The sequence below is a fragment of the Magnolia sinica genome, chromosome 2 (assembly GCF_029962835.1).
Source record: "Magnolia sinica isolate HGM2019 chromosome 2, MsV1, whole genome shotgun sequence".
NCBI classification, from domain to species: domain Eukaryota; kingdom Viridiplantae; phylum Streptophyta; class Magnoliopsida; order Magnoliales; family Magnoliaceae; genus Magnolia; species Magnolia sinica.
Window position 1 is genome coordinate 1,296,347 of NC_080574.1, and position 12,179 is coordinate 1,308,525.

Genomic DNA, 12,179 nt, shown 5'->3' on the forward strand with positions numbered 1-12,179 from the left:
TCCAATCTTGGCCGCCACAGCGGAACGGCGCCTGGATCGAAGAAAGCACATCACCATTGCCATCATCGTCACTGTCGAATCCCAATCTGTCGTCAATCAGGGGCGATAGCTGGCGGAGAGCCGAGGAGACTGCCCACGAGATAATATGCCGGACCCAGCCGAGCAGAGAAGGAAGGCTGTCATTGATTACGTGCAGAGGTTGATTAGAGGATGTGTTGGCAGTGAGGCGAGTTCCCTTTTCATTCCATTTCTCGATTATTTTTGCTGGAATTATGAATTATTTGAATTTTTATTAATATTTCTGTCATTTATTAATTCTGGTCTGGTAATTATCTGTGCATGCTTCTATTTTCCAATATGGGGTTTTTATGATGGTTTTCAGACCCATTTTGAAATGGGTCTGGATTTGATAAGAACCACATCAGAAGAAGAAGAAAAAAACAAGAAACCAGTTGATTCCCTTGCCCGGTAGGGAGACCTCTCTACAATTGTGATGTAGAATGTGTCACAGATACATTCCTAGCATGGTTGGACCAAAAGATGGTGGACCGCAAATTGATCATAACTTTTGATCCGGATATCCTTACGGCACACTAGACCGAGTATCATGAACCGAAGCAGCACGAGAACTCGAGGACGAGTTCTTTTGAAGTGGAGGGGACTGATTTAGAGCGGGTCGTGGACACTTTCATGTCCAAGATGGATCAGAGAAGGCCTGATCAGAGGCAGAAGTCATCAAGACCGTCAGAACCTTAAAACAGGCATAGCTCACAAATCGGAATGAGTTACTCGACGTACCATATATGATTTTGGGGTAGGACGAGCTACTTTAGCCAACCAACCTGGCTATGACGGGTTGCCATGCCGAATTTGCGAGATCCCATTAGATCGACGGTCAAATTCCTTGTTTATTTCCTTTTTTACTATAAATAGTAAGCTTTAGTTTGATTATAACTCTTCATCCGTTGGGCTTTAGGAGTTGTGTCTAACTTGAAAAGTGCTTAGAATAATTAGGAGAATAACGAAGTTAAGCCACATAGGACACTTACTATGAAAGTAAATTTACTATTCATAGTAAGTTACGAATTTTAGAGAGTTTTAGTTATAGTTTGTTTCTGATTTCTCTCTTATTGCTTGGTATCCCTATTTAAAGGGTTGTGAACTCATTTATTTCAAGGAATCAATCAAATTATGAATTTTATAGAATTTTACTTATATTTTTATTGCTTTTTTCTCGTGGATTCGAGAAGTCTCTGTGAGGAGTCCAGAGAATCTCCGTAGATTCGAAATAGTTATCCTTGAGGAAGACGGTGATCGACCTGATCACGTTCATCTCTACGTCAATTGGTATTAGAGCGAGGACTCCCCTCGGGCCGATGACAAATAACGAAGGTATGAACAAAAATCCTGTGGACGGTGATCCAATGATTCATTATCTTTTGGAAAGAATGGAAACTTTCCACCGGGAGAGTCAGTTGACTATGCAAGGGCTGCAGGCAACCCTCAACCGTATTGCGGATGTGCTAGTTCCACCGTGAGCCCTATGTGATGCTCAACCGCCCGTGGTTGCTATACGGCACAATCTTGATTTTCGTAGAGCACTACCAGTAGTGAATCGTAGGGATATACTAGATAATGCGAGTTCTAGCGACGAGGACTTCGACGACGGCTTTGCCTGACGACTAGTCCATGGAGGAGATCGTCTAGATCATATTGAAAGATACTATCGAGGTAAGGCCGAACTTCCTAGTTTTAATGGATTATTATGTATAGAAGATTTACTTGATGGATTGCCCCCCCGTGAGAGACATCCAACATCACATGAGCCTTGTCCCTGGGGCTAGCTTGCCCAACCGCCTTCACTGTTAGATGAGTCAAAAAGAATGTTAGATCTTGAAGGCAGGAGTGAAGGATCTGATCGATACTAGTCAAGGAAAACATGAGTACATGTATTGTGATAGCTCAAGAGCCTAATGCCAAGTGCAAGAAAAGGGCTACTAAACATCGGCATCAAAAGTTATCTCAGAATCATGAACCAAGTCCCTTGAGTAACTCGAGGACGAGTTTTTTCCAAGCAGAGGGGTCTGATGTAGAATGTGTCACAGATACATTCCTAGCATGGTTGGACCAAAAGAAGGTGGACCGTAAATTGATCATAACTTTTGATCTAGGTATCGTTACGGCACACCAGACCGAGTATTATGAACCGAAGCAGCACAAGAACTCGAGGACGAGTTCTTTTGAAGTGGAGGGGATTGATGTAGAGTGGGTCACGGACACTTTCATGTCCAAGATGGATCAGAGAAGGCCCGATTAGAGGCAGAAGTCATCAAGACCGTTAGAACCTTAAAACAGGCATATCTCACAAACCGGAATGAGTTACTCGACGTACCATATATGATTTTGGGGTAGGACGAGCTACTTTAGCCAACCAACCCGGCTATGCTGGGTTGCCCACGCCGAATTTGCGAGATTCCATTAGATTGACGGTCAAATTCCATGTTTATTTCCATTTTTACTATAAAAGTAAGTTTTAGTTTGATTATAACTTTTCATCCGTTGGGCTTTTGGAGTTGCCCAACATGAAAAGTGCTTAGAATAATTAGGAGAATAACGTAGTTAAGCCACATAGGACACTTACTATAAAAGTAAATTTACTATTTATAGTAAGTTGCGAATTTTAGAGAGTTTAGTTATAGTTTGTTTCTAATTTCTCTCTTATTGCTTGGTATCCCTATTTAAAGGGTTGTGAACTCATTTATTTCAAGGAATCAATCAAATTACGAATTTTATAGAATTTTATTTATATTTTTATTGCTTTTTCCTTGTGGATTCGAGAAGTCTCTTTGAGGAGTCCAGAGAAGCTCCGTAGATTCGAAGTAGTTATCCTTGAGGAAGACGGTGATCGACCTCATCACGTTTATCCCTGCGTCAAATTGTATACCTAAAGAAGTTACTACTTTATCCCCTTCTTCCCTCTGGATATCCTTTTTATTATTTTTTAGTACACTATCAAATCCCTTAAGACTTGGCTACAAGATCCCCATCACATAACAACACTAACCTACTTAAATAAAGCAGTAAAATAAGGTTATGTTTGGATGCCTGTAAGTTTTTTAAGTTGTAAGTTACATGTAACTTATAGATTCAAATAAGTTACAAATAATCATGTTTGGATGTAAGTTGTAACTTACTTACATGTAACTTAGTTTATGTGTTTGGGTAACGTGTAACTTAGTTATAAGTAAGAAGTTGTATATTCACACCAATCAGAGCTTCGACTAGGAAATCGTTTAAAAATCAAATTGACACATAAAAAAAACTTAAATAAAAATATGTCATCTTATTGAGCCCATCTAAATGAATAGTTGGGCCAATTTTTAGGCTAAACTAATCATCAGTTGGGCCATAAAAGTGGGATTATATCACCATCTTATTGAGCCCTTAGAACATTTTTATTGGCAAGCATTATGTCACCATTGTTTCCTATGGTATAGTCCACTTGAGAGTTGAATCTTCCTCATTTTGGGATGATACCCTAAAATAATAATCTGAAATAGATGGAGCTGGATGAGAGAGAGGGAGGGAGGGAGAATGCCACCTATCGGCTTCAATACAGGTAAACCTACCGGCCGCCTCAACCTTCAAGAGCCTTCAATGGCCACAATGCACCTGTGATTCTCCTAAGAAATTTTGAATTCAAAATTTCAAACCGTTGCTTGTAAGAAACTCACAGGTAACTTGAAAAACAACCTTTCTCCCTGTGAAATTTTCGGATCCTTTTCCAGTAAGAAAGTTACAGGTTGAGAGAAAGTTACCTAAAACTTTTCTCCCCCAAACACCATCTGTAACTTACCTTCCACTTTGTTACATTTTACAGAAGTTACAGGCATTCCAAACGACCCCCAAGGAAATGAAATAAATATAGCAACTAAGTCCTATAATCTGGGCTGCATGATGGCTTTATTCTACTTGCCAAATTAGGCACCTAGCATTGTTGCCCACTTGAGAATAACCTTGTCCTCATGGTTGGAAGTGTAGAAACCTCTCTTTCAATGACTGCCACACCTCCCATGTCGCATGAGTCAGATCCATATTCGACCATTGCACTATGACTTCAGTGACCGCAAAATTCTTTCGTTTAACCATTCCACAATTTCCAAAATAGCCAAGGGTTCTAGCTTGATTGTGCCTTCATGTTCAACTTCTAGCAGAGCTCCTTGTAGTATAACATGCTCACCGAGTTTCTTCGTAAGCAAGAAATGTGGAACACGGGTGTATGTGAGACCTTGGCGGTAGCTAAAATTTATAAGCTACCTTGCCAATTCGTTAAACAACAGGACCATAATATCGGGGATTTTTTTTAGTTTTTGTGAAAGATGATATTTTTATTGAAATAATATTAGGGAAGTAATTTCATGGCAGGGTTGACAACGACAGTGGTCTATCTGTAAGAAGATGAAATATTGGCGAAAGAAGGAAGACAAGAACCCTGAGGGAGCAGGACATCGTAACTCTACAATAACGACTCAGAACAATGTTGCGAAGGATTGGATGCATTATGCTGATAAAGATAAATGTGTATTAGAAGAAGATAATGTAAAAGGATGGACTGTAGTTTGTTGTAAGAAGTTGAAGGCAGGGAAGAAGAGGTATGCATTTTCCCCTAATCTTACGGAACTGCCGACCCTGTATGTGACCAGTTTCCCCGCTGGATGGCTCCCAATAAATTTCAAAAGAGTTTTTAGTAGAGCTGGGAGAGTTATGGAAGTTGTCATCCCTCGAGATCGTTTCTCTTCCGAATATTGTGGTTTTGCGTTTATCTGAATGAGCCGGGAGGATGCGATTGAGAGGGTGATACAAATATTGAATGGAGAAAATTTTGAGGGAAAGAAATTGCTTGTGCAGTAAGCCCGATTTGGTCCGGAGATGAAAAATAGGGAAGCGGGTGGAATCAAAGATTGTGTACTTGAGACATATTATAACAAAATAGTGCACCCGACAAAGAAGGAATATTTTTGTTCAAAACCTAATCTGGACTTGGATGCTAATGCCCGATCTTTCAGAGGCGTGTTGGTGGGACCTCCTTGTGGTGATAAGAAGACGAACACTCACAACACAAATTCATTCGGCTCACCTTAACCTTTGGAGGAGAAGGGGTTTTTGAAGATTGAAACAGAGGAAGGCCTGGAGATGAGAATCTCTCGGAATATGGTAGGTTTTTTGCTGCAGAAGCTTAAATTCAGTTTTACGGTAGTAGTTCAAGCCGAAACTTCAATGGAAAAATTCGTACAGTGGATGAAGCAAAGCTGCAACCTAGAAGGAGTAATATATCCTAAAAAGGTTAAGGGATGATTTGTGGTGGGTATCAATCGACTCCAATGAAGCGTCGAATAGTTTATTTATTTATTTTAATTATGTCAAGTAATCTATTTCGGGGCAAAAAGGTTAGGGAAATAAGGCGATGGGAGTCATGGTCCATGTTTGGTTGGGAAGAAGTTTGGATAGAAATCTGGGAGTTTCTACTTGAAATATGGATAGATGATGTCTTCAAAGAAATCAATTCCTGCTTCGAAGAAGTTCTGGAGGTAGATCAAGCGATGACAAACTGCGAAAATGTTTCGTTTGTCAGAATCTTTATAAGGAAGAAGAAGCTCCGATCGATACCAGATTTCTTTCAAATCAGGGTTGGTTGTGATTCCTTTATGGTTAGGTTGGTGCAAGAAGTTCGGTCACTTGTATCCGGATCAAAAGATACTTCCCTTGCATTCCCGCAACTGAAGAAGACATCGGAGAAACCTCTCAGGGCCACCCATGGTGGTTCCCAGTTCGGTTGATGGAACATGCAATCAAAACTCCTGCAAACTATTGAATCAAGAGACATGTGTTGTTCACTTCCCATTGGCTGCCAAAAAGGTGGTATGTTTTGTCTTAAGGAGGACTTGACGTGTGGCAAATTTAAGAGAGAAAAGGATGACCATCCGTCTCTTTTTCTAGGTGCGTCTGTCGAGGCTCATAAGGCAAGCTCCTCTTGTCTCGAGTATGCAACACGTCGGGAGGCGGCAACTGTAACACTGACATTAGAAAATACGTCAATTGTCCCAATGATGTCATGCAATAAGGACAGCTTAATATCGACGTCTCGAACGGTCTATTCTCTCCACGTGTGGTAGGCGAGTCACGTGTGGTTTTATTCACACAGGCGGGAGTTACGCGCATGACATACTTCGCACAAGTGGGGGATGTTTTAAGTCATGGCACGTGTTTGGACTTGGTTTACAAAAACTCCTTGGTCTGTCTATTCCTCTCTTTTTTCAACGTCGACCAATTGCGAGAAGGGGATTTGACGGAAGTACGTTTGAAGGAAACTATTTCGAAGTTGGAAGAAGACTGGTCAGACTCTAAAAATGGGGCTGGAGGAGTAGCAAGGCATTTGCATGTGAGACTTCTTAGAATACTTTACTGATCTCTAATGGGAAAGATCTGAAAATCCAACATCACGATTTCAAGAGGGAATCGAGGTAGCAGCGGAGGGTACCTCAACAAAGGGAAACTCTGTATAACATTATGACCTGACAGGGATAATGCAACATCCAGAGGAAATACTGGAATGGGAAGGGGTAACAATACCATCATGCGGTGAGGCTTTGGCAAAGTCTGACGCTTTAAACCCTGATGTTGGTTCGATGTCCATGGCGCAAGGAACGAAGAAGGTAAATTGGAAGGGAATGGATTGCGCGAATGGTGGGAGTCACTTTTGGGGACAGACCTGAAGATCATGTCGAGTTATTTGAATTTGTGGAAGCGAGAGGCAAATTATCTTCAGAAGATCTACGCCCAAATGAGGGCAGGGAATTGCGAGTGACCTTTTCAGCCTAGTCCTCTGAGGTAAGAAAAAATAATGAGAATTCAGATAAGGGAATAACATGTAATTCAGTTCTATTGTGAAGATAATAAGCTGAAATGTTCGTGGCCTGGGATGTCGTCAAAAAATGGTTCAAATTAGGGAATTGTGCAACAGGTACAAGGCACACATGGTATCTTTTCGAGGGTCAAAATTGGAGTCATTTGATCAGAGGGTGGTAGATTCACTTTGGAAAGGTAAAACAAAAGACTGGGCATCATTCAATGCAGTTGGTTCAGCAGGTGGCATATTAATAATTTGGAACTCTAAGGTGTGGTCAAAAGGGGATACTTTCGAGGGGCAGTTTTCTCTTTCGCTGTTGTTGAAAGAAGTCAATTCAAAATTCAGATGGGTGTTTACTTCAGTCTTTGGGCCGAATAGACAATCTCTTCATCAGTCATTGTGGGTTGATTTGGATGCATGCAGAAATATATGGCAATTACCGTGGGCGGTGGGAGGTGATTTTAATGTCGTTAGATTCCCATTTCAAAAATCTGGTTCAGGCCACACTTCAAGAAGCATGCCTAACTTCTCCAATTGGATAGACAGGTATGAGTTGGTAGATCTTCCCATGGGTGGGGTGAAGTTCACATGGTCAAAAGGTCGAGCTAGGACCGCCCAATCCGAGCTTGACCAATTCTTGTTGTCAGCACAGTGGGTAGATAAAATATCCGTTGGTGTTCCAAAGAGGCTTGCCTAAGCCAGTATCTGATCACTGTCTGATCAGTCTTGAAGTGGAAGGGGAAGATTAGGGGCCTCGCCCTTTCAGGTTCGAGTTGGCTTGGCCACAAGTGGAAGGTTTCACTGACAAGATCAGAGAATGGTGGTCCTCCTTTTCAATTCAAGGTGGGGTTGGCTTCTCCCTCTTTCAAAAGTTGAAATTACTAAAAGGAAAGATAACATTTGGAAAAAAGAAGTGTTGAGGAAACAGGAAGAGGAATACTCGGTGATCTTACAAGAGATTTAGAGGCTAGATGTAAAAAGAAGAGGAAGAGGAACTGTTGAACGATGAAAGGGCATGGAGGGAAATTCATAGGGCAAAGTTTAACACAAGGCTGAGAGAGGATGAAATAAAATGGTGTCAACGCTCAAGGGTGCTTTGGCTTAAGGCGGGTGATAAGAATACCAAATTCTTTCATGCAATAGCTAGTGCGCGATCACAAATGAACAAGATTAAAAGTGTGGTGGTAAACGGATCCAGGATGAAAGGAAAAGCAAAAGTCTGTACATCGATTGTGGAGTTCTATAAGGATCTTTTATTAAGGGAAGAGTGGGATAGACTGCTACTCGACAACCTCCCTTTTGACTCCATATCAACGGAGGCGGCTGAGTCACTTGAAGCATCCTTTTCTATTCAGGAAATAGAAGTGGTAGTTTCAAAGTTGGGGGGAGAGAGATCCTGGTCTGGATGGTTTCCTGATAGCTTTCAATCAATTTTTTGAGGCTTACTTAAGGAGGATATAGTTCAGTTTGTGAACAAATTCTTTGAAAAAGGTTACATAGCGGCGGAACTTGGGGCAACTTTTGTAGCACTAATTCCAAAAAAAGAAGGGGCGGAGAGCCTTCTATGGGAGGTCCTTACAAGATATTGGCAAAGATTTTGGCCTCAAGGTTTTGCTCGGTTTTAGGTGAAGTGATCTCCAAATCTCAAGGGGCGTTTGTTGAGGGGCGACAGATTGTGGATAGTGCGTTGATAGCTCACGAAGTACTTGATGCTCAATATAAAGGAAAGAAAGGGATCATGGAAGCTTTGGGCAGGATGATTGACAAAGGCATGGAGGTTCGCTTAATTCAAGTCTTCAAAGTCGATAACTCTCATATCCATGTATCACACTTACAATACGCGGATGATACGTTGCTCATGTGTAAAGTGGAGTCATCAGAGGTGGATAATCTTCGTATGATCATTGTGTGCTTTGAAGTGGTATCTGATTTGAAGGTGAATTTGGGTAAAAGTGAAATTTGGGAGTTAGCTTGTCCAAGGAAGAGGTGGGCTTGTTTGCCAAGACTTTCGGCTGTAGAGAAGGTTCTATTCTGACAACATATCTTGGGCTTCCTTTGTGCATAGGAAAGCCACCCAAGTATGAAGTATCTATGGGATAAAGTTATCAAAAGATTTGTTAGTAGACTATCAATTTGGAAGAATAGGTACATGTCGTTGGGGAGGGGGGTGCACCAATGTCAAACTCACCGGTTTACTCTACGTCATTGTTCAAATGTCCGAATGCGGTGGTAGATAAGCTTGAAAGAATAAGGAGATATAATATATATATATATATATATATATATATATATATATATATATATATATATATATATATATTTTGGGGGGCTTCGGATTTTGGAGGTTATGAACTCAACTCTTTTGGGGAAATGGGTGTGGAGATTTGGGGTCGAGGAGAGTAGTTTATGGCGAGAGGTTGTTGGTAGAAAGTATGGTATTCAAGGAAATGCTAGGTGGACAAAGGCATCCTCATTGTATAGAGCCTCCTCTTTTTGGAAAGTGGTGGCCTCATTAAAAGTTTAAATCTAGGAAGGAGTGGGTTTCTCTTTGGGCAATGGGGAGGGGATAAGATTTTGGGATGATATATGGTTAGGAGATCAAATATTGAGGGACTGGTTTCCTCGATTAGCGAGTATTGCTCAAAATCCAAATGTAGTAGTGGCTAGATGTTTTTAATCCATGGTGATTTAGTAGTATGGGTTCCTCAGGAGGAACTTATCTGAGGAAGAGGTGGAAGAGTTGTTGAGTTTATTGGAATTGCTAAGTAAGGTGCACCCAGTGATATCACAAAGTGATTCGATGAGGTGACTAAATGAAAAGTTCAATAAGTTCTCAGTAAAATCTGTCTATCTAAGATTTGTTGGAGGGTCTTTTGGTTCCAAGGCTAGCCACACTGCTTGCATTTGGAAATATGGAGCTCCGCCAAAGGTAGTCTGCTTTCACATGGTTAGTGGGAAGTAATAAGGTGCTTACCATGGACATCTTACGTAAAAGAGGGATGATCCTTCCTAATGTGTCTGCTGTGCTATAAAGCTGAAGAACCAGTAAATCATTTATTTATCCATTGTGAGTTTGCGGCAAAGATTTGGGAGGAATTTGTTAGGAAACTGGGTAATGATGGATTCTATTAAAGCATTATTTGAATCTTGGCATGAAGGAGGAAGAGGGGAGGTGGGTAGGAAAGAATGGCGTATTTGTCTCCCTGTTGGATTATGGTTGTTGCAGATTGAAAGAAATAATTGGTGTTTTTGGAATCGGAAAAAGTCCCCTGGGGGGATTTGCAAAGTGGTAAAGGAGTTGGTTAAAGAATGGGTGATTGATGTAGAGATTATTGTGGCTGACCAATTCTCTAATAATTGGGCAGAGTTGTAATCAGGTGTTTGTGTTTGTGTTTATTTCCTCTTTCTTTCTTTTTTGTAAAGTTTTCTGTATTCTTTTGGCTTCGACGTTTTCTCTCAATAAAATTCCCATCGATCAAAAAGAAAAAAAGAAGAAAAAAACAACAACAACAACGGTAGTCTAGTTGTAGAGTTGTAAACGAAGGTACACTAAATCACCCACTTCAAATTCTTGCTCTGAGCTGTGGCAGTTGGCTTGCTGCTGCATCTTCTTCTTCTTCTTTTTTTTTTTTTTTTTTTTTTGGACTGCTACCAAGTTTTGTTTTAAGAGTTGGACCACCGCCTCTTGGGCAGCTAAACTCCTATCTACAACATCCACATTGTGCCACTTTATATGGTATGACTGTAAAGGGTAGCTGTCCACAAACCACCTCTATGGGATCATTTTTGTAGATGTGTGTCACACTTTGTTTGATGGGGACATCACACGTGCACGCACACGCACGCCGCCCCCCTACGCACGTACGCGAGAGAATGAGGGTCCCACTGTCGATGTGGATTGATGACGACATCCAAGGAGGGCCTCCTAGTTAGAAGACGAAGTCTTGGTTCAAGAGAGTGGACTCGATAGCCAAAAAAAGCCATCATGGGATCTCATGATCGTGGCCCACTAGTCGGATTGATTTCATATTTTAGGTTTTGCTTATTAATGCTTTAGATTTCTTTGATTAGTTTTTATTTTGGTTTACTTCATTGCCAAGTAATAGGTTGCGCACATGGCGCGGATTTTGGGATATAAGGTTTTCTTATAAATACCCCTTGTCACTTTTTTTCATTTATTGAAGATTAATAAAAATTCTGCGTTTTCCTACTCTTTGAGTTGTGAAGCCTAATTGGGTGCGAAGTCCTCCCTTCATCGAAGGGTTAACTATCGTGGTGTGAAGCCACATCTATCCCAATTCACCCCCATCCATCGCCATCTCTACTACCCATCTTCTACCATCCCTTCTTCTCATCTTACCCTATCATCTATACTTCGAATCAATCATCTATTGCAGCAATTTTCTTCCCCATAACAGAATTTCAGAATTTGGCCCTACAGGAGGGCTAAAACTTCGGCGGAGTACCACTCACAAACCGTACATCGGATCGAGCTGAGATTTAGAGGTTTTGGAGTCCATCCCTGACCGACCAGGGGAAAAGTGGTTTTTTTCTAAATAATAGGCCCCACACACGTGTGGCCGAGATCATACGCACGTGCGTCTGGGCCATTGTTGTTGTCCATGTGTGCGGTACTTCTCTGGTTCGTTTCTTTCCTCTCTTTCACTCCGCTTTCACCTAAAATCCCTGAACACAACCTTAAATTACTCAAAAATCCAATTGCATGCCCTTTCTTCAACCTTAAGGTTCTATGAATTGAAATTTGTAAACCCCTTGGATCGAGGAATTATTTCTGTGCATGTGTGGATGAATTTACCCTCCTTGATTCTTGTTTGGTCTATAATTTTGATTGATCCGGCCCTAGCATGTGTAGGCCTGGATCCGCATAAGATTCCCCTTGATTGAGTGTTTGCACTTTTATGTGGGATGTGGAAATTTGTGTAATTGTTTTTGAACTAACGTGATCTTAAGCCTGAAAATCTTGCACATCATATTTAATTTTCATGTCCTGCATCAATGTTGTACCACCATTCTGCTAGTGACAACCGTTTGACCCAATGCTTGGTCCGATCTCCTGTGACACACCACAAATGTCTCCAAACAATGGTTAACGACCTTTGTTTGGCCGCCAGTCTGCTAGTGGTGAGATGAACTCATTTGTCCCTTCCTTGTTAGATGAGTTGGTGGAGAAGCGTAGTGCATTTGAGTAATCCAGGGTTCAATCCTTGGCAGTGTTACCTTTAAAAAAAAAAAAAAAAAAAAAAAAAAAAAA